Source organism: Phaenicophaeus curvirostris, chromosome Z (assembly GCF_032191515.1).
Source record: "Phaenicophaeus curvirostris isolate KB17595 chromosome Z, BPBGC_Pcur_1.0, whole genome shotgun sequence".
Lineage (NCBI taxonomy): Eukaryota > Metazoa > Chordata > Aves > Cuculiformes > Cuculidae > Phaenicophaeus > Phaenicophaeus curvirostris.
Window position 1 is genome coordinate 5,490,022 of NC_091431.1, and position 22,616 is coordinate 5,512,637.

A 22,616-nucleotide genomic window follows, 5' to 3' on the forward strand; every position below is an offset into this window, starting at 1 on the left:
ACATCATTACGTTTTATACAATTCACTGTATGAATCAACAGTTTGCCTACATCTTAAACAGTGTGTGTTTCTTCATCTCAAAAAAGATCTGTTAGATCTGGATGATGTTCAAGAAGACATCAGGGATGGCAAGAGGTGCAGAACGATCCATCAACAAAGGGCATTCATAAACAACCTACAAGTGTTCAGCCAGGAGAAGGAATGATGGGAAAGAATTACAATGGAAGTCTGCAAACCCATGAACAGCTTGAAGAGAGGGTTAGGACTTGTTACTTATCTGCAGCACTGGAGCTGAGGGGACAATTAATCATAGAATCATAGAATCACTAGGTTGGAAAAGACCTCTTGGATCATTGAGTCCAACCATTCCTATCTGCTACTAAACCATGTCCTTGAGTACCTCACCTACCTGTCTCTTAAACACCTCCAGGGATGGTCACTCAACTACCTCCCTGGGCAGCCTGTGCCAATGCCAAATGACCCTTTCCATGAAATTTTTTTTTCTGATGTCAAGCCTGAACCTCCCCTGGTGGAGCTTAAAGCCATTCCCTCTTGTCCTGTCCCCCATCACTTGGGAGAAGAGCCCAGCTCCCTCCTCTCTACAACCTCCTTTCAGGCAGTTGGAGAGAGCAATGAGGTCTCCCCTCAGCCTCCTCTTCTCCAGGCTAAACAACACCAGCTCTCTCAGCCGTTCCTCATAAGGCCTGTTCTCCAGCCCCCTCACCAGCTTCATTGCTCTTCTCTGGACTCGCTCCAGAGCCTCAACATCCTTCTTGTAGTTACGTTCATATGGAAAACAAAAACAAAAGGCAGCGGTCCATTGCAGGAGGAGCAGCACAGCAATGAAAATCTTTGCCAGAACCTACTGTGAACTGTGAACCTACTGTTCAAGAGGACATTGAAGAAGCTCATCAAAGTCAGGCTCACTGCATCTATTAAAAAAAACCCGAAAAAACTGAAACAAAGCTGAAAAAGAAAAGAAGAAACAAAACTGAAAAATAAAAGAAAAAACAAAACCCAAGGAACCAACATCAAACCACCCCGAAAGCCACATCTCAGGAAATCCCCGGAGCTCCTCCGCCCCGCTCCGCCTCCGCCCGTAACAGGAGAGCGCTCGGCGCGGCGGGTAACCCGAGCGGGGCCGGGATGCGCGGAGCCGGGACGGGACGGGGCGGGGCGGGGCGGGCGGGCGGGCGCTGTGCCCCCCTCTTCCTGGCGTCGGCGAAGGGGGCGGGCGAGGAGGGGAAAAAGCAGGAGGAGGCGGAGGAGGAGGAAGGGGCATCCGACGTGCTGCGCCCGGGGCTTGCGGCGCACGCTGCGCGCTTTGGAGAGGTAGCGCTGCGCGCGGGGACGGTGTCCGTGCGTCCTTCTGTCGGTCAGTCTGGGTGCAGAGGGGAAGGAGGAGAAGGCGGCAAGTCGCGTGGCCCTGGGTGGGCTGCGGGCGCGGAGGGGCCGGGGGGAACGAGGTGGAAACGCCGGGAGGGAGGAGCGGGAGAGCCAAACGGGGAGGCGATCGGTAGAGATGCGCGGAGGGGCAGGGGAAAGGGCGAAGGGTGCGGATGCGAAACGCGGCGGGGGAAGAGCCGAGGAGGGGAAGGGAGAATGAAAATACGGGAAGGGGGGATGCTGGGAGGGAGAGGGGGGAGGGAGGACGCGACACGGCCGGTCGTTGCCCACCCGGCGAGGCGTGCGCGCTGCCCTGGGGCTCCCGGGGCTCCCGGGGCGCTGGACGGGGCGGGGGCGGCGCTGGGAGCCGGGTCCGTGCGCGCATCCCCCGGCGCCGCAGCCCCTGGGGGAGCGGGGACATTGCAGCCTCCCGGGGGCCGGGGGGAGGGGGCTCGCTGAGATCCCGAGAAACCCGTGACGTAATTATTTTTTAATCAGCATGTTTTTTTCATGGCCATCTCAATTTTTCCCGGACTCTCCTTTTTGAACTGAAAATCTCCTGTATCTTTGTTCCAAGTCTTTCTATTTTTAGATCCCTCGGTAACGGCGAGGCATGAGTTTTAAATATTTTATTGCTTTTTATTTGGCTTCCGCTTAGGACCACTGCAGTGTAAACTTCTCAAACGCTGGTGTGTGTCTTCCTAAAAAGTTATTGAAATTACCACTGAGGTGGGTAGGCAGGCAGCTACTATGGATATAAATGTTTGAGCTGCTGATAATATTAATCATTAGCCGTAAAGAGCAGTCGACATATTGAAGTTCATTTTTTATCTTAAGAAGAATTGCCTATCAGCTCCCAGAAGAGGTCCATTAGGGCAATAAGTACCGGCCTAATGTTAGAAGAGATAGAGCAGATGCCCCAGTTGTGATTTTTCCAGTGAAATAAACGTTGTTTTATTTTGAGCTGTGATTAACAGTTCAGCATTGTAATAATATCCTTTGATTCTGGCATTGTCTCATAGCTCTGGTATGTCAATTTGTATTCATGCAGTGTAAGTGTTTTGCAGAGGTTTTGCGTATCTGACAGGGATTTATTTCACTTTCACAGTTACATTTTCTGGCCTCACCAGCCTCAGGAACCCAAGGAAGGTATATATATATATGTATCTTGGTATCTGTAGTAGTACATGACTTCTTTATCCTGAGATGTGTGAGTTATTTCATATGTTTTTAGAGCGCAGCTTTTGTGTCCTTGCACACAGCAGAGGATGAAGTTGTAGCTCAAACTTATTCATTGTAAGTATTACTGACTGGTCAGCATTAAGTGTTTTTAATTCAGTTCATCTTCACTTTATATCTGAATGCCAGTCCATGGACTGCCCTTTGATAGTATCTGCCAAAGTAAGTTTGCACAAATTTGAAATGTTACGTACAGATAATGGCTTTAGATAACTGATACCTTGGGGTTTGCATTGGTTTCAAGCACCTGTCCAAAGAGCACAGGCCCCTGATGAACTCTTAAGTAAATTAAGCCATGTTTATAGGTGTCTTATAATAGTGCTGGTATTGGTGGCTTTTGTTGATTGCTAATGGTTATTTTCCTTCTCTGTGAATGTGCAGCTCCCGTACTAAGAGGTGTGTCCATGATTTCTAAGTCCTTCTAAATTATGCAAAAGTCCTCTTGACTTCAGGAGAATTTTGGTTCTATGAAGAATGCAGGATCATGAAGGGTGTAGCATGAGAAGTATACCCAGCAAAATCCAGAGCAGTCTGATGTAAAGTTCAATAATGAGAGAAGTTAATCCATGCCTGGTTTGCCTTGTTTAAACTGCAAAACTCTCTTTTGCTACTGGAAACACCTGCTGATTTAGCAAGCACTGTTGATACTGCATTTGTAGCAAGACATCAAGAGCTACATAATGCAACAGCTAGAACTGTCCCTATTATCACCATTCACAGCGTGATTTTTCTGTCATAGATGTGCTGCAGTACTGATTCTCAGGCAGTTCTGACTTCAGCAGTTAGTTCATTTGTGGTTGTGAGGTAAACAGGTTTGTTCAAGCTGCTAAAATTGTCTCTTATTTTTACACCCCATGCCCTCCAGTTCTTATAGAAAAACTAGAACCTTTGGCACCTCTCTGTCCTAGCAGTCTATGCAGAAGGGCTGTATCCTGGTTCTTTTATGTGCCCTGTTGTTTGGCTGTCAAAAGTCCCTCTTAAATTCTGTGTTACTTTGATACGACTCTTCATTACTTTCTTGCCATTTCTAGGCTGATTATTGTATTTGTTTTGATGCCAAAAGTTAATGAAGGTACTCCAGCAAAATTCTGGACCTCAAATTCATTGAGGGAAAGTCCTTTCCAAAGTTCCCATTCACTAGGAGCAAGTCCATTGAAGTTATAACAGGCAGTCTTGGCATTCAAATTATGTGGGGAAAAACATTGGTCTGCACTTGGTTGAGTGTTGCATTCTTCTGTAAAGAGATGTTCTTTAATTGACTGCTGACCTATACCACTAGAGTACAGCTCTATAAAATTAAGTTTAATTATGAAATACAACAGCAGCACTGAGTGAATGCCAGCAAATGCAATTATATCTATAATTTATGTAATTCTTTTTGAGTCATATGCCAAAGTAGTACTCTTTTTCTTCTGCATCTCCAAAATTTTAAGTTATTTCTCTCCTTAAATAGTTGTCAGACTTTGGGTTGTATTGCTCTGGTAAATTAATATTCTACATCAGTCTGTTTAATCTTTGTAAAGGATAAATACTAATTACTTGTGGCAAGATGAACGTAGTTCAGTGAAGTCCATACTCGTTTGAATCTCCTGTCTGAGATTCTGCTGCTGCTGCTAAGAATGTACTTCTATCATACAGCTTGATGGAGGGAGAGCTGGAGAATGATTTTGCAGTCTTCAATGAGGAAGCAAAGTTTGCAGTGTTCCTCTGTCCTAGGGCAGTTCAATTAGACTTGGTTTTCATCTCAGCCATCTGAAAATGACATGCCTGATTTGAGTTGGTAATGTAAACTACCTCTGTGGTCCAGGAAATGTGCAAGGTGCTTCCAGAGAGTGAGTCAGTCTAATTTATCTCAGATTGGAAAGGTTTTTTTTTAGTAGCCTAATAGTAACCTGTTATCATAGCCATTGTGGTTGACTGTGGGAATGTAGATGTTGAATGAGATTTTTCATATTAATATTCTGGGTTAGACATATGAATTGTGGGCTTATTTTTGGTGATGAAAAAATCTTCAGTAGTCCATTACACCTGTAAGTCATGCTGTCCTTTATTTTAAAAAAAGGTTCTTTGACTTGAATTTGTAGTTGATTAAGTTAGACTTCAGAGTTTCCCTTCTTGTTTATTTGATAGCAGTAAGATACTGGGTTTATAGGAGAAAGTAGATCTATGCCTTTTGAGTAATTCTTCAGGATTGTGGTAAAAATACTTCAGTGTAACAGTACTCAGGTGTTATACCACTTGATATGATACTTATGTGCAAGATACTGATAACGTTAGAATTTTCCCTAGATATTGTTTAGCAGAGGGAATGATTTCTTTAATCCCTTACTAAACAACAGAGAAAAACAATAGCACATTTAAAATAGAGCATATTTCCTTCAAAACACAAATACATCTTCAGAAGGGTTAGGAATACTACTTTAAAATACTTGCATAAGTGCTTGGGAACACTTTGGTATGCACTACTGACTCAGAAAAGGGTGTCCTGTTCATTATATAATTTTTCCCAGATTTATCTGATTGACTAAAGAGATGAGTCATGATCCAGGGGAAGAGGATGCTTTTCCAGAATGTGTTGATTTCACTAATTTCTTTTGTGGCTATGGGTCTCATAATTTCCCTCTTCTCCATTTTCTCAGTGTTAAAAAGGTAATAGAGCACAAATTTTTCAGTGTGTAAATTGCTAAATTCACATCACTCTTTGTACTTTGGAAGGGAAGGGCTCTCCATATTCCACCGCCTTTTTTCTACGTGTTTTCGTATTGCTTTATATAACATGTGTTTGTATTATGTATGCATGAATCAGGAAAACTTTCTAAGGGTAGGATGGGCGTAGTAGTACTAGTAATAAGTGGCTTATATCTGTGTATTTTTTTGCCTTAGCATCTAAAGTTTACTGGTTTACTAAAGTAATGAGAAAAACTATCTCCTGCCTAGATAACTGCAAAATACCTTAAACTGGAGACTCATTAGGATTGTACTGACCTAAATAGAACAGAAAACCCACAAATACCACTACCTTGATGACTGAGTAACTTAGTTAGCTTGGGCCTGGATGCAAATGCATGAGGACATACGTAGCTTCCTTCCTAACAGTTCTTTTCTAGGACTGATATTTGACATCACAATTGAGTTTTTTAATCTAGTAAATCCAGGAATTCAAGTGGATATCTTCTGACTCATTATTTGGGTCCATGAGACCACTGTTATTTGACTTGACCTTAGTAACATCCATTTTTCCCCAGTACTCCAGGGAAAAAGAGATTTGTATACATGCTTGGAGTGCTCTATTTCTGTGTCTCATCAAATGTGGGGCAAGTTTAGTAGTGCCGGTTGAGAATAATTCCCTAATAGGATTGCTAATGCACAATCCCAGATCTACTCATCTTTGAAAAAACTTTTAAGAAGTTCTCTTTTTCTTAGTAACTCTTCTTGGGCAACTCTTCAGGACTACATCAGACTAGAAATAGGAACCTGCTGATATGTACACTTGTGTTAGCATCCTGACCAAACTCACTGTTAAACTAATTAAATCAGTATAAATCTATTAATAAAAGTTGCAATTTTGCCATGAGTAACAAAGAAAATATTATTTTTATTAAAGCAGGTAAGATTTAAACAGCAGGATTTTTACAAACCTTTTGCCTCTCTAGTTTTGTTCTGTTAGGAATTTATCATAGCACTCCTGTAGCTTTGTATGAAAGACAATGGGAAGCCAATCTCAAATCTTTAAATATTATTCTATCAACTTCCTTCATAAATAGGTCATTTTATTTCCAATTTTAGAGTTCCCCATTAACTGCTACTCTGCCCCAAGAGTGAGCGCAAGAAAAGTATTTTGCTGATGGTGCTCTTGAGAGCCCACACGCTGGTGGAGGAACTAATACCAATAAATGCAGAATCACTTAATCTGATTTTAAAACAGTTAAAAGTACTCCCAAGGTGAAGAGGCCATTGTGGTTTGCGCCATAGTTTGATGTCCCTGTGTTTTCAAGGTGTGTTTTATAGGCACAGCTTATTCTTACTGAGGAGGAGAGGACTGTGGCCAGCCAAAGTCTCAAGGAAAGTTAGGAGAACCAAGTGTGTGAGGAGGAAATGCAACTGCAAGAATTGAAACACATTAAGGTCTTGACACAATATTGTTTCAACTGCTCGCAGCCTGTGGCCGGGACAGGGACACATTGGAGCAATTTCCCAGCAGCATTGTTCTGACACATCTTGACTGATCCATTCCATTCTTGTTCTTTGATTCTGCTGCTGGTTGCAGTGAAAAAAAAAATTAGCCAAAATTGTGGTCTAATTATTTTAAGTCTTTTCCCTTTCTTTGAATCTTTTCAGAATTTTCATAGAATGTAGAATCATTCAGGTTGGAAAAGACCCTTCACGTCATAAAATTCAATGGTATAACTATTTACAGCAGTTCTGTATTTTTCTTTTGTGAAACTGATAGATATAGGGAATATACTGAAAATGGCTTAATTAGTCCAACTGTTTTGGTCATATAGTCAGATCTGAAGAGTAGTGTAGAAGAACTTGTGCTGGCTTTAGATGCTGTTTAATCTGATAGGAGCCTGAGTCAGTCCTGCATCCATTTGAGGCCCTCAGTCTCTGTGATGCTTCCCATCATAATCTTTGGGCTGCTTTAGTTTGTACTTTCACTTATACTCTTCTACCTCAATTCCTGGCTTTGTTTAACTTAGAAGCATCAAACAGAGACAAATCAGCTTCCTTCATGTATCTTCTTGCCAATGCAAGATTGTTTTTCCTCTCCAGTTCTCAAGTCTGTGGGAGTCCTCTCTGAATCCCTGGTGAACAGCAGCTCTGAGGAAGCAGAGCAGCAGCCAGACTTTTGGGGAGTTTTGGGGAATTTGGGTTGTTCTGCCTGAAATGTTTTAAAAGAGGCGGCAACATAGACAGAAGAGATGCCCATTCACTTTCTGAAAATGAGGGCTTTTAACAGTGCTTTGGATGGACACTCTCAGCACCCCTGTCCTGTTGCCTGTTTGGTTTTCTGGGGAGATAATCTGTAAGGCTCATTGTGGTGTATAAAATATGTTTAGCAGCTTGGTTAATGGGAACAGAAGTGGGATGGTACCATGGATCAGAGTGTATATTGACAAAGGTTTCTAGAGGTTAGTTCTCACTTTATATTCAAAATTCCTTTTAATTAGATGACGGTTTTGACCAGGATATATTTTAAGCCTGTAAATTTCTTGGAAATCTTTTTCCATGTAGTGAGTTTAGAGATAGCAGTGGGGAGCTCAGGTAATTTTGCATTTTCCAGGAGAATCAGCCTTAGGGGAAAAAAAATGACATTTGGAGTTGTAACTGGAAAGCCGACAGCAGCTACTGGCATACTTAGAGATTTCTGGAGCCAGTTTATGAATCTATTAGCACATTGTCAGGACTTCCCAGAATTTAACCTTAAGTGACAGTTCATTCCATAGAGGTTTTATTGATTTCTTGAAGGTAGGTGAAGATATGATGGTAGCCATTGTCATGGTAGTGTGCCAAGTACTGTTTGGCAGTTGAGGCAAACTGGGATTGACTGGTATGTAAACAAGTCTTTCAGAATCAGCTGTGCTGGAAAGAAGAGCCTGTAACAGAATTACTGTTTCTTGTAGGGGAGTTTCTCCTTCAGGTCTTTTGGTCAGATGTCATCAGATGCTTTCTGCTCTAAATAAAATGTTTTTGGGCTATTTTGTCTCTCATTCATTCACCAAGCCTCTCCATAATTCAGGACTTTCATCTGTATGGCAGCAATGATTCAACAGCAAAACTTTTGTTCTTCACTGTTTCTTGTGGCATGTGTGGGAAACCCAGAAGTTCAATTCCTGAGCATGTCTTGCCTGCTGTTCTTGTTGACTGTGGCAAGTCAATGTATCCTGCTGGCCTGGGTAAAGGACGCGAATTCTCTGTGATGAGCTGGATAGGTATCCAAAAGTCTGGATTATCACAAGCTTTCTGAAGGGAAATCAAGCCAACGCCCTATGTTCTTGGCAGTGTGAACTGTCAAAACCAGCACTTTCCATGACAGCCGAAGGGGATGTTGCCAACTGATCACCAGTGGCCTAGGATGTAGATCTGTGGGGGAATAGGAGCATGTACATGTTACTTTTAAAGCATTCTGTTTCCCATGCCTGTGAGACATCTCTACGAAGAATGGAAAATAAAACTGGAATCCTGCAGGTACAGATGTTACAGTGGATGTGTCCTCATGTTAGGCACTGGTAAGCAAACCAAACCAAACCAAAATTAAATAAAAGATATGAAGAAGTCTTGTCACATCAACAACTCGGTTTCCATTAAAAATAGTACTGAATGTGGAAGAAGAAGAATGAGAGGAGGTTACTTATGCCAGGGTTCATTAAGTTGAGAGCCAGATGGCATTTAAAGCTGTGGCCAAGTTGCATCCACTGGAAATATTCATCTGCAGAGAACTCCAGCTAAGTAAAGGCTAAAGTGTTTCTGCCAATGTAACATGCTGCCTTTGCCTTCATGATAACCATGTGTCATGCGGACAGTACGCATGCTCCAGTGCATGGTTTTTGGAGGACCGCGGGGTTGGGCACAAGGTTGTTCCCCTGTCTCAGTTTTGTGGGAGGGGTTGATTCTTCTGTGTTTTACTTATTGCAAATGCTTGCACTTCTGCAGAAAAAGCATGACACATCAGACCAGAGATCTTTGCTCACACGTTTTCTTAGAGGGTTTGTGTCCTCCAGGCACACTTGTAGTTGCTGGTCCAGACTCGGGGAGTAAGCAGTGAATGTCAGAATGCCAAAATGCTGAGTTACCTTTATGGGTGCTCTGCTAGCTCTTTATGTGTTCTTAGGTGGCAAGGACCTGTGAGCTTGATAGGAGTGTAGCAGCAATGCACAGTGGGTTGGTTGTATTTTATGGATGGGTGCTGACTCTGTATTTAGCAGGCCTGCACCTAGGTATGTGCTTTGCCTGATGTGCCATGGGGATCAGCTGTCTGTCAGAGTGCAGCTGTGTTGGGGAATGCATCATGCCATTTAAATCTTCTTTTTAGCTGGTGAACCCAATGCATGCTTTGATTTCCTTGGGAGACAGAAGGGAAAGGGAGAAGTAGAGACATTGCAAGACTTGCACTTTTTAATGTGGCAAATGTAAGTCTGAAACAGGATACACAAATTTTTTAAAGAAGAAAAGGCGACCCACTTTCATGGCAGGAGGACTTCACTTTGCTAGGCACGCTGCCAGGGTTCTGATGGTTAAGTTCCTCAAGAACATGGTGGTGGCTCAAGCACCAGAGGAAATCCATTATGGAGGGTCATGCTGACAAAATTTCTCAAGTTCCTCCTAGTAAACACCTTGAGCATTTTAAGATATGGGTAGTATGGAAAAAGACCTGTGCTGTATCTGATGTTTGGGCAGGGCCATACAGTTAGCTTTGGATTAGTGAAACAGATTTTGTGTGTACAGTCTGTTGCTGGACATCAGTGAGCTACAAAAGAGCAAACAGTAATAATTCATGCTGTAGAACTGTATTGAACAGTATTCAGCATTTACTACTTATAAATTCAGATTTACTTGGATTGAGTAGGCTTGATGTGGAGCTTGCTATAGATGATGTGAATGTCTCCATAGAAAGAAAACCTCTTAAGGAGACTAAAATCAAACTCTTCTCTTCTTCAGCTTACAAGAAGTCCTAAGGAATGAGTAGACTTCTCTTTTATTTGCCTAAAAAGCAGCTTCACTGATAACAAATTATGGCCCGTAAAGAGAAATTTTAAAAAAAAAATAAATTTAAAGTTTCAGACAGTTGGACTTGCTGACTTGATGGTTGGATCTTTCCAACCTTAACGATTCTATGATGCTGGTTCCTGAGCTGCAGAGTTAAAACCTAACAAAACCATTTAGACTTAGAGTCTGTTGTAAAGATCAGAAGAGTCTGAAAGAACAATTTCTCTGGAAGCCTTTGTTGCTCTTGTTGTTTAAATGCTGAGGTTTATATCCTTCACTGAAAAGCTGTAATAAAAGCACCCCTTCTCCAAAACAGCAGATCGCTCAGACCCAAGACCCAGACTTTCAGTAATGCCAGCAGGTATGGTTTGGCAAGAGAAGCCCCTGTGATTTTCCTGTCTGCTAACAAATGCAGATGAACCGAGGAATATGTGACTAGTTTTCTCTTCAGTATTTCCTGCAGCCTGTGACACTGTTGCCAGAGTTTCCTTTGCTTTGGCTGTTACAAAGATAAAAACAAAAAAATAATACTCCCTGGAGTTGCAGGGCAGGGCCCTACTTCAGAAGTTTGTGATGGGGAGGAGGTACAAAGATGCAGATAACGTCAGTCCCCTGGAGCAGGCAGCTCTGCTCAGGGGACTGACCGAGGGAGTCAGCTTGGCCAGGGCAATGGCCTTGTCTCACCTCCTTACTCAGTGGGAGCAAGCAGCTCTTGCACTGGCATATTTTCCAGTCTGAGTCGCCTTTGCACAGTGTCCCCTTCCCAAATGCCAGTCTCTTGTTCTGCAGGGCAAGCTATCCACTCCCTCTACTTTTAATCTATTTGTTGTCTTGTAAACACTTCAAAACTGTTCTTCTTTCAGTGTTGATTTTCTCTTTGAAGTACTTGCTTGCACTGGGCTTAGAGGGCCTAAACAAGAGTAAAGTTTGAGTCCTAAACCCTTTGCAGCTCTGGTCACTGTCTGATTTATGTGAGGTTGACAGGAAGGTTGGTTCATTTTGTTCAGGGAAGTGCTCTGATACTGAAGGTTTCTTGCTCTCATAAGCTGTGTGTGAAAAAAGTAATGTGGTGTGTGACAGGGGCAGTTAGAAGAACCCAAGGGAAGCTTATCAGCTGAACCAAATTCAGCTGCCAACAGTATACACCAGCGAATGTCAGTAAGTGCCCCAGCTGCTGGAGAAGCAAAAACCCCCAAACCTTTGTCACTATGACAGTCCTTCAGTCTGGTTCACCATAGAATTATTCATGTTGTAACTTATTTCATCTTGACTGAATTACATTTTTGCTCCCAAGATATTGCCTGCATTTACAAAAGCCTTCCTGGAATGTGGTTACCAGGCAAGTCTTTTCACTTTGCTAATATATCCTCTCTGCATTTCCAGCATCAGATATGTATACAAGGCACGCATAACACTCATCCAGAACATGAAGCCGGAACAGATCTTGAAGGAGTGGCCTTACTCCTGGTGTCCTCCCAGAGTGCTGCATTCCCTTACAAAGGGTAGACCAGGAGCAGTGCCCTAGTTTTGGAGAGGAAGACCTCAGGATCTCAACTGACACTGGCCTCTGTATGAGTAAATGCAAATAGCCCAAAAGCAAAATTCATGTATGCCTTTCTGTTTCTTTATAAAGTGTTGCTTTCTCTGAAACATCTGTGAGTTACTGCATTACCATTGACTGATTCAAGCAAGAGGAGAGGTTTCCAAGCAAGAGCAGCAGTTGGCTTTTTCACCTTCTTTGGAAGTTTACCAAGAGAAGCAGCATCAGAAAGCTGCATCAGAAATAGCTTTCCAGTAAGAGAGAACCTTTTAAAGGAGACTTAGTAAAAGTAAAGATTTGTTCTCAAATTCTTGCTTCTGTGTGTTGCAGTATTGGCACTGCAAGCCAAAGCATTTATTCACAGTACAGTTTAACAACCAAAATTAAAAAGATATTTAGGAATCCCTGTTAGTCCTGGCCCATAGTGGAAGTGGTGCCCATGTGCTGTTATTTACTTCTTCCTTGCGGTGGTAAATTTGGCACTCTGTCAGAACGGAGTAAGCTTTTGGTACTCCCTACTTTTGCTACTGTTGTTTAGTGAAGTCACATATGCCTCTTCTCACTTTTAAATCCAAATTGCTCTGCTCTTGTGTTTATACATTGCCAGGATCTTCTGTGAGCATTGTGTGGGTAATTGTACTGAGGTCAGTGGGATTTCTGATTTCTAATATGACCGTGGCTTTTGCCTTTCATATATATGTGGCTTTTTTTTTCTTCACAAAATTAGGTAAACCTGCTGGGATCAAACTCACTGCATAGAAGGAAAAACTGTGAGATGTTTCCTGCAAACAATTGATGACAAACTTATTGTACTAGGTTGTTGAAAAGAAACTTTTTTTTTTTTCGAAGGTGAGAAGAAAGGAATTTCCTCCTCCACCCTTGTGTTGTTGAGCGGTAAACTGATATTGTTGAGAAGGAAAAAATTAGCAAGGCTTTAGTTTTCCTCAGGATATTATCATGTGATTTGAATAAGAACTGTTAAAGATACAGCTGTTTCTCTAAAAGGTTTCAGCAACTCCATTTGTAATAGAAAAATTAGTGCTTTGCTTCTTTTTAATTTAAGGCATAATCAATGAATTCTGTTCATTTCCATGCTAGCCCTTCTGAAGACTCAGAGATTCCTCTGACTACTTTTGTAGTTCAGTGACAATGAAATCTATTTTACAGTGCTCATTATGAAGCTGTTCGGTAGTTATTCCAGCAGATAACTGGGTTGCTCCAGCAAAACACTAAAGCCACACGGAGTACAGTCTTGTATTTTTTTTCTGAGTAGCATGACTACAACTTGGGTTTTGTCAGTCAGTAGCAACTAGGTATTTAGCATTTTGGCTTTTTACTAGGGGCTTCTTAACCAAGTAAATAATTATTCGTGTCTGACATCTGGTGCAAGAAGTTCTTTCCTGGTCCAGCCTGCCTCCTATCAAGGGAATGGGAAAATGCATTTTTAAGGTTGGTAGCAGGGTGGGGTATATTCCATTTCTGTATTTATCAGGCAAGTATAAACTCGGATTTGACACTAGCCTTCTTTAGTTTGTGTTGAAGTAACTTTTACTGAAGCACATGCTCAGCAGCAGGGTCTAAATCCCGCAAGTTCTTGCGTAAGACTGTGAGTAGGCCCAGCATCCCACCTTTTCCTGTTTTCCTTGTTGCCCACAGGATTTCTCATGGACACAGGCGGTTGGAGGAATGCAGATCCCAAGCTCTTGTTCTGACTTTTCTCTCAACTCAAATTGTCTTTAACTTATTTCCCTGATGGTCTAGTTCCTGTTATAACTTAAGTGAAATAGCAGGGATAGATTAATGCTGTTAATTGTTCATTGTTACATCCCTAATTAAGATTGGAAATTGGATTTAAGTCAGTATATAAACCTGTTACAAAATACATTTTTGTCATAAAATCCTAGATAGACAAAATAAAGAATAAAGAAAGCAGATACAGCTCATTGCTCAGTGGACAGCATTGCTACTGAGAGACTCCACAAGGCTACCAGGTCCCAGCAAAGAATAAAATCAACTTGTATCTTTGTATACTAGTTCCAGTAAAATTCGAACCTAAACCACTTTTTAATGGTTGCAATTGACAAGCTGAAGTTTCTGCAAGTCTTGGTATGACTATAGGTAACAAGTCATCTCCTCTACCATGAATGAAGAGGAAAAGGATGTAAAATGTGAGGTAGGTTCTTAATTTCAGCCTCCTAGGTTAACTCTCACTGTTTCTGGACATACTTTTGGAAGTCATAACTATATCCCCCCCCTGCAGGACCAGCCAGTCACAGAAGTTAGAAGGAGTCTCCAAAGGTTACCACCTTTTTTTTTTTCTTTCCATTGCTTTAGGGCAGAAGCACTTGTGTTGCTTATGGTTTACCCAGACTTTTGCATTGCTAGAACTGGGTATTACTTGGTCTCAGGTGGAGCAAATACTAATAGTTTAAAATGTGTAGAATTTTTGGTGGTTCTGGGCTTGTGTTACTCCACCCTGAAACTATCATAAGATGAAGCTTGGGAAGTGGTTAGAGGAAATAGCGAGGCAGAGGCAGGATGAAAGGAAGCTCTCACAGTCTGAGGCTGCGATGATGTCAGGAAGAGTAACAGTTTGGTACTTTTAATTTCTAGCTTGAATTAGGCAAACCCAGCTGACATGGGTGGGGAGGTAGTGAGAATGCAATGTGCCACAGCTGCGTTGACTCATGGGGCAATAGTCACCTGCCTGCTTGCTGATTTTTGGCTTACCATGAATGGTGCAAGGTAGCATAGGCTGATCCAAAACCTCTTCAATTTTTTAGCTTGGACCGTGGCTCGGTTGCCATATGTGGTGATTAACAGAAGCAGAATGGGAGTTCACGGTTCTATCCCATTTCAGTAGAGCTCTGGTAGGGCAAGCTTTCAAATCAGTGGTAGCCTCTCTAGAGGCACATATATAACAGTGACTTAACAAGACCTCACAGTGACTTAACAAGACCTTGCACTTAGTTCTTAGAGCTTTCCTAAGGCATGTCTGTTGTCTACCAGACGCTTTGATCTGTTGAAGAGGAGTTTAAAGGCATATGACATACTAAGTTCAAGGCATTGGTTTTAGTATAGAAGTTGTAAAACATCACCTATATCCTTCTAAAATACAAATGTATACAAGTAAAAACAAACAAAAGTTACCCCTTTAGATCTGTTATGTTCTAAAATCAGTGTACTTTAGTTACCTTCTTTGCATGTACTGATAGGATGACTAAAATATTAAGTAGTAAAGCGTGGAGATTTTAAGGCTGAATTGGACTTGGAGAAGATTTAGCTGTAGCAACTTGCAAGGAGTTCTGCAAGAAAAGAGTACAGGGTTATTTAATTTCAAAGTAAATTTCCCCTTAATTTTCTTGCTAGAGGCTAATTGTCCCAAAATGTGAGTGGTGTCTGGCTCCTTCCCAAGCATCTGACTTTTTTGTCAACTCACCATCTTCATAAAGCTGACCACATGAAGCAGATTTGTAAAGGGGCCTCCATGTTGATACATCTCTTTTCATTCAGGTGTTTTTACTTGTGTGCCTGCTGTTGAGTACTGACTGATTTTTTTTATTATTATTATTTTTTTAAATTGGAGAGGTACAGATGAGTATTTTGATTTGAAAGCATGTGTGCATTATTTTGCTTGCTCTTCAGAATAGCCATGTAATTGGGAAGGGTTGTGTATGCCAAACATTTGGTTAGCAGCATTTCTAGTTTCCTCAATTTAATATCCATTTCAGTATATCCTTTAAAGCCTGTTTCATACTGAAGCAAGAGTTGCCTAATAAACTGTGCCCATGGTGTGTCCTACTCTGGAAGGGTTTCCAGCAGCTTTGCCAGGCAATGGGGACTGTGCAGGAACAATGAGGCCAGCAAAGAGTTTTCTGTTGATTTCAGGTAGATTTGGATTTAATTGCCATACCCTACAGATGGCATGACTGATTTAAGATAAGAAGCTGAAATTAAAGGAGAGGGGAAGAGAAAGTGAGAGGCAGCCTGGTCTAAAATCTGATTAGGGACACTCCACTGCTGCTTTTAATCAATCTGTTGGTGCTCTAGATCAGAAAATAAGGCTGATCAAGTTTATATGAAGAATCTAAAGCCAGGAGAAAATGTTGCATCATATGACCCTTGCTGTTTTTTAGTCAACTAAGACAGCTCACTGGAAAATTTTTGAAATTTCCCTAGTGATGCATAACTGGGACAGTATTGAATGCACAGGGGGGAAAAAATCTTAAAGGTTGATATCTGTCAACAGAAACTAAATGGAAAATATGTGGGACAGCGCCACACAAAAGCGGTTGAAAATCCCACAGGTAAAGCAATAAACAACACAAGTTTGAATCAGTAAGGGCTCGTAAACTTGTTTTAACTTCATCATTTATCTCAGTTAGGGAAATAATATAGCGATGGAGAGGATTCTACTCAAATATGGGTTTGTTTGCCTGAAAACTTAAGGCTTTTTATCAGCAGCTTCAAATGCAAGTAGATTTAACCCTCTGTGCTTTGGAAATTTTACCATTCTCGTGCATACATTTTCCAGCTTGTAATCTTACTAGCCCTCTAAACAGCCATTAGTTACCAGCAGTTCTTCACATTTTTTCCATATGGAAATTCTCCTTGAAATCAGATCCGAGTTTGTGTTCACTTGAATTTCAAATTCTCCCTAGTTCAGTTGATACAGAATATCTTGGACAGGATCCATTTGTAATAAAACCTGTATTTTGTCTGGCCACCATCAATATGAAGTCTTTCTGATCAGTAAATTATCTCCTGCTGCTCATTTTAAGCACTGATTTCTTACCATTTACACCCTCCAGCTTCAGGTGGCAGCATTTTTGTTGCTGATAAAACTTAATTCTGTAAGTGCTCCATATATCTAACATATTCCTTGCTCAGTCAACTAATTAGCATGACTTTGGCAAGCTGCTTAAGGCTTTTGGGTATGAATTAACTCACCTGTACACACTGCTTTAAACTAGAACATCACTGAAATATCAGTGTAGGGGTAGACTTGAACAACTGGATGACAGAAGGAAAGAGAAGGCCTAAGAGAAAGTCACTAGCAGGACAGAAGTTCTTTCTCAAGTCAGTGTTTTGAAAGAGCAGTGGATTGTTAACACCTAAGTGGTCTCACAGCATGTTTTGCTATTATCGGTTCTTCATCTGCAGAAGTTAGAAAATAACATCTTGACTAAGGTTGTGCTTCTTTGCTCCTCAGTGCACCTGGATATTTATATTATTTTTTTTTATTATTTTTATTTTTTTAATGTTTTTAATTTTTATTTTATTTATTTTATATTATATTTATATTTATTTATATTATTTATATTATTTATATTTTATCCTCAGTGCACCAGGGATATTTATCCCTCAGATCCAACATTGACAGGTTTTAGTCCTTGAGATTGAAGCTAACACCTTCATCCCCAGGCACCTTTTGTCATCTCAAGCAGTCAAGGGATAGCTGATAGCAATGCAAAATTACTCGCACAGGGTGCGAGGGAATGTAACACACCTCAGACAAGCTCTGTCTCCGTGGGGAGCAAGGCAGTCAAAGAATGCACCCTCAGTTTGCTGTGCAGACTTAGTCCTAACAGAAATGCTGAAATGTGCTACCCAGGGTGATACAGATCAGCAGATGGTCCATAATCCACATTCTCTACAAAAACTTTCATGTATGTCTCTTAATCCGTTAATAACGGATAATAACATGTTTCTTCTGCTGTTCATAGGACTTTGATTGTGCCTTCTGGCAAGCATGAACAGACCCCATCTGCCTTCCTGTCTCTCTAATGCTACCTTTATGCAAGATGAGAAAAGAAGGAGCTGTGGCATGCCATAAACAAAGCCAGTGCCCTGAGAACCAACATAAATCCTTTCTGTTGCTCTGTCAAACTTTTTGTAAGTTTGCAAGCATGCCTTTTCTCCTTTCAAGCACTCTCTGGGTCTTGCAGAGTAGACAGCATTCTTTGCTGTTTATAATAAAGATTATTCTGGTCAATTTTTGGTGCTGGTTGTGCTGCTGTGACCCCAGCCAGTGTCCCGTCTCACCACCCAAATCTGATGAGCAGCCTGGTCAGGGGGGCACTGAAAAGAGCAGATCTAACATAGCTGTCCTGTTTTGTCATGAATGCTACTGCAACAGTGATAGTCCATGTGGAAAACTATTGTCCTGCTAGAGTTCTGGAGTTTAGCCTCTTTACCCCATAAGGGAAGCATGCACGAGTCTGTTTACCTTTAGAGCTCTGCTCTCAAGGTGAAGAGGGATTCTAACAAATGCTGTATGTGTTGATGTCATGGTCAGGTTTTGACCTCGAGTATGTTCAGGAATAAGGATGCCAAACTAGACATGCCAAAGAAGGTGAGGGGGCAGTCCATATTTTCCGATTTTTTTTTCCATGTGGGTGGGAGCTTTCCCAAAATGTGGGAAGTTTCAGAGTGCATGGACAGGAGTAGGAGAGGTGGAATGAGAGGTCCTCAGCCTGCTGCTTCCCACAGCCATTTGATACTGAGGCTTACTGCCAGCATTAGTTTATTTTCAGTGGTGCATTAAGGAACAGTAGTTTGCATAGGTTTTGGAAGAGAGAGTTGAAAAGAAGATTTCCATCTGAAGATAAGGACAGCTGGGCAAACTTTCAGATCATACCATCTTAGAGTTTGGAGTGCTTAAGACCTCTGTCTAATCTGAAAAGCACTTTGTATTTAGCCAAGACAAAACTGGAGGTAGCACTTTCTGCTACTTGGCTTTTCTCAACTGTGTTACCAAATCACTCCCCACATACATACTGCATGGGGGGAGGGAAGTAGTCCCCTTGTGTGTACTCATCTTTTTAAAGATGGTATCTGTGATGCTCCAGTTCACCCTTGAAGTCATCTGTTCTGCCTGCAGGGGGTCTAGCACAAAAAGCATGTATGGGAAGCATAGCTGAGCATTGAAATGGCCACAACAGGTACCTGAATGTAGACCACCATCCAGGGAGGAGTGTCTGGGAGGAAGCTTAAGAGCTGGAGGAACAGTGGTTGTGTTATGACAATGTAAGTGTTCCTGTGGTGGCGATTTCCTCACTGAAGAGGCCAACAAAGTTTGGAAATAGGGCTGGTTGGCAATACTTTTGCTACCTGAGCAGAGGAAGGAGATATGAAGCCATGGCTATGGTTGTGTAAAAGAGCATCCAGAGATGTGAAAACCTAAGGGAAAGTTGATATTTAAACTGGCAAAATCTGGAACCAGGTCAGAAACCACAACCAGAGGTTTTCATCTCTGTTGCAATGCAAACACAGTCTTCCCACTCCAAATATCCACTTCCAGTAATACAAAGGAAAAGGTTACTCCCACAGCCCCAGTCCGTGATATATCCTCTCCTCCACCACAGAAGTTAAGGGGGGAAGCTTATTCAGCTGCTCAACAATGCAACAAAGCCTGGACCACTGTCAGATTCTTCATCTGGCTTAGTACTTTATTGCTTAATTAAGTTAATATCATGTTCTGCACTGAAGAGATGGCTGACAATGCATTGCTTAATTAAGTTAATATCTTGCCCAGCACCAAGCTTGCGGCTCTCGCAGCACAGCAAGCGTCACAGCTGGAGGAATGAGCAAGGAACCAGTGGCTGAGAGGTCAAAGTCCTCTGCAGACATGCCCACGTCAGTCCAAGTCTGTCCTCAGACCCAGGCGAAAGCTTCTTCCGAGCCCATCATGATCTCATGCTGCGTCGTGCACTGGTGGAAACCCTGTGAACTTTCTCCCACATCTCTGATGGCCACTGCGGCTGGGATGGGCTGAGTGGGAAGTGAGCCTTTCTCCCCAGGGACACATCTGCATTCTCCATTCTGCCTTGGCCCTAGGAGGACTTGCTCTAGCTTACCCGAATGGCTCACACACCTGCCCCAAGGGTGCAGAGGTTTACACTTCGACCTGACCATCGGATACTTTTTTAAAACTGCTGCTACAGTGTCTTCTTCTTCTTCTATATATTGCAGTTGCCAGCCATACAGTTCCACAGAGCCACTGAGGCAGAGCCTGTGCCTCTATCCTTTTGTTCTCCTTCCCTCTACAATCTCTTTGGCTCTTCAGACACAGGTGAAGGGCCAAGCAGTTGGCAGCGCCAGCAAGAACTTAATTTGTGTCTAATCTGCTGTCGTTCATCTCATTCAGTTGCACACCCTTAGAATATTCATCTACAACAGTAGGTCATACCAGTATTCCTTAATACTAGGAAACTGAAGGCAAATACATCCTACCTCCATTACTGAAAGCGTTAAAACAAAGGTATCCCAAATGTGATTTCATTTTTAAGTACAGCAATTTTATTCTGCTTAGGGGTTTGTGGTTTTTGGTTTTGTTTTTTTTAAGGATGTAAATATTTAAATAGTTTCTGCATTCGAAGTAAAATTTTTATGACCATCATTAGCCTGTGTGCAGTTTTGAGTGAATTAGACCTAAAAATAAGCATCTTTCCTTACCCTGGGGTAGATTTAGTGGGCACAGTGTAATTCACTGTTCCACAATTCCTATGGAGGAAAATACTTCCAAGTCTTAAGTTTTAATTTATACTATTAGAAGTGTACAGATTTAAGCCGCAATTGTTGCCTTCTGAAAACAGTTTTGTTCCTGTCTTCTAATCTATTTTATTTTTTTTAATTAATTTGATTCACTTATGGCAGTGGCAAGTTTTAATGGGATTTCTTTTTAATTAAAGCGAGAGCATATGAATCCCAGAGGGTAGATCCTGCTTTTGTTGAAAAGTGCCGTCATACAAATAGGATGCTGTTCCATTAATGGTGCTGCAAGGAAATAGATTTGAGGATTATCAGCAAGGCATGATGATGGCACAGTCCTGCTCTAAAAATGTCTGAGATTGAGAGCGGCCCTTCTCCATCTTGATGTGCCTTTCATGAGAGAAGATAAAGGCAACTAAATTTAGCGAGGGCAGTAGCTGTCGCTGTTGATGAGAGAAGAAAATAGAATTAATGCTAATAATTTTTATTGTTTGGAAGAGCTTAAGTGCTAGGGTATCTTTTCAGTCCCAAACTAGACGCAAACCTGTGCCAAGCCTCAGCCTCTCATTCATGTTCTCTGGACTTACATGTCAGTTTGTATGAAGTTCAGAGTGGGAACTTCAGGATTGAGTGCTAAGAAAGCAGGTTTTAAAAGCAAAATACTCTGTCAGGGTTGTTTTCTCTCATCCCTACCCCTAAAATATCATCGCTTCATTTTGAAGAGGAGGAGATACGTTCCAGTTATACTTGAGCCCAGAGGTGGAAGAACCTGCCTAGCTTCACTGCTTATCAACTCTGTCCCTGTGACTGGCTGTACAATACTGGAGACCAGCAGAAACAGTGGATAAAACCTTCATCCTAGTTGAATTAATGGTAGATACCTTGTCAACTCCATTCTGCCTTGGCCCTTGTGTGACTTCTTGCTCTAGCTTACCTGAATGGCTCACACACCTGCCCCAAGGGTGCAGAGGTTTACCTTTGACCTGACCATCGGATACCTTTCTAAAACTGCTACTTGCTTCCTCTATCTATTGCAATTGCCAGCCAGGCGGTTCCACAGAAGCACTGAGGCAGAGCCTGTCCCTCTATCCTTTTGTTCTCTCTCCCTCTACAATCTGATGATGGGAATATTACCTGTTGCATTTCTCAGGTATTTTGTAGTTACTACTGTGTGCCTTTATGGTGCAGTGTACCACTTATTTTTTTTTGCTCCAGTTCCCAGAAGAACGCCTATTCTAAACTTCAAAAAATAATAATTTTATTTGATTAGATAAAAGCAAAAAATATCAGCTGATATATATATGGGAAAATGCAAGATAAAATCTGACAGAGGAAATCATATTATGTTTTTGTTAGGCTCAAATAAATGTGTTTTGTATTTTGCAAACATGAAACAGTTTGCTTTCTTCCTGCACAGCTTGCCATCTTATTTCTTTTTTTTTTTTTTAATAAAGGCTAGGCCTTAAAAAACACATGTTTTCAAGACATTTTTGTTTACTAGTTGCAGATTAAATAAATCTAGAAACACTTATCTCAGATGCCCTTTTTCTCATGAACCTTGGCCAAATTAATACAGTGATTGGCAATCTGAAATTCTTGTATAGCAGCATCCCAAGCATTTAGTTTTTGCAAGTCCTAAATAATACACAAATTACTTTGATAGTGAAATAAGTAAAAATAAGTGACAACTGTCTGAACGTCATCAATTTTAGGAGCTTAGTTGAGGTGAAAGCAAGATAAGAGGTACTTCACTTTTGATCTTTAAAAACTAAAATCTGATCCATGAAGTTCTTCAAAGGCAAAACGAAATTTTCTTTTTTATCCCACTTTTTTCAGAACCAAGAATGAAATAAGAACCATTAACTAGGTGCATTTTGTGGCTTGGAGAATAACAAGACTGTGCTTTCTTTTTATCTATCACTACTGTGAGTATTCCATGTGCCATGAGTGGTCTTTCTTACTAATCTGAATTCCTTTTACCTCCTTCTTCACCAAAATGCCAGTCAGTCCTTAAACATTCCCTAAATAAACACAGAATTGATAGAAGAAAAACAGTAATTGCTGAGTCATTTCTCTGCAGTTACAGCTGCTAACTTCTTCTTCCTAATGAAGTGATGGAGGCTTTCATCTCACCGTGTTTAGATATTTGCACAGCACTGCACATTTTATAATTGAAATGCCACGTGAGTTAACTGGGTTTTTTATCATTCTGTCTCTTCTGTGGTTAATGGCTTGGTTGGAGATTACAGAA

The 22,616-nt window shown here is 41.4% G+C and overlaps 1 protein-coding gene and 1 long non-coding RNA gene across 7 annotated transcripts in view; both read left to right on the top strand.

Annotated features, from left to right (window-relative positions):
- The window catches only part of PALM2AKAP2 (PALM2 and AKAP2 fusion), a 262,238-nt gene that overhangs the window by 163,533 nt on the left and 76,089 nt on the right, over positions 1–22,616 (top strand). The window lies entirely within an intron of this gene.
- On the top strand, positions 1,226–11,982 carry LOC138733265 (uncharacterized). The gene is made up of 3 exons (XR_011339396.1): positions 1,226–1,375; positions 2,495–2,535; positions 11,716–11,982. It is a non-coding gene; the product is annotated as an uncharacterized lncRNA (long non-coding RNA).